Genomic DNA, 202 nt, shown 5'->3' on the forward strand with positions numbered 1-202 from the left:
TGTCGCTTACGGCCATACCACCCTGAACACGCCCGATCTCGTCCGATGTCGGAAGCTAAGCAGGGTCGGGCCAGGTCAGTACTTGGATGGGAGACCGCCTGGGAACACCTGGTGCTGTAAGCTTTTTAGTTCTGGCTTTTCACCGGCAGAGGGTGCTGCTGCCGCTTTCCCAGTGGACACAGAACAGATAAAAAAAAACAAC

General features: G+C 55.0%; 1 non-coding gene across 1 annotated transcript; it reads left to right on the top strand.

Annotated features, from left to right (window-relative positions):
- Nucleotides 1–4: 4 nt before the first annotated feature.
- Nucleotides 5–123, top strand: LOC121939207. Its single transcript, XR_006105428.1, has one exon. It is a non-coding gene; the product is annotated as a 5S ribosomal RNA (ribosomal RNA).
- The last annotated feature ends 79 nt before the right edge of the window (nucleotides 124–202 follow it).

This window comes from Plectropomus leopardus, unplaced genomic scaffold (assembly GCF_008729295.1).
Source record: "Plectropomus leopardus isolate mb unplaced genomic scaffold, YSFRI_Pleo_2.0 unplaced_scaffold43398, whole genome shotgun sequence".
Classification (NCBI taxonomy): domain Eukaryota; kingdom Metazoa; phylum Chordata; class Actinopteri; order Perciformes; family Serranidae; genus Plectropomus; species Plectropomus leopardus.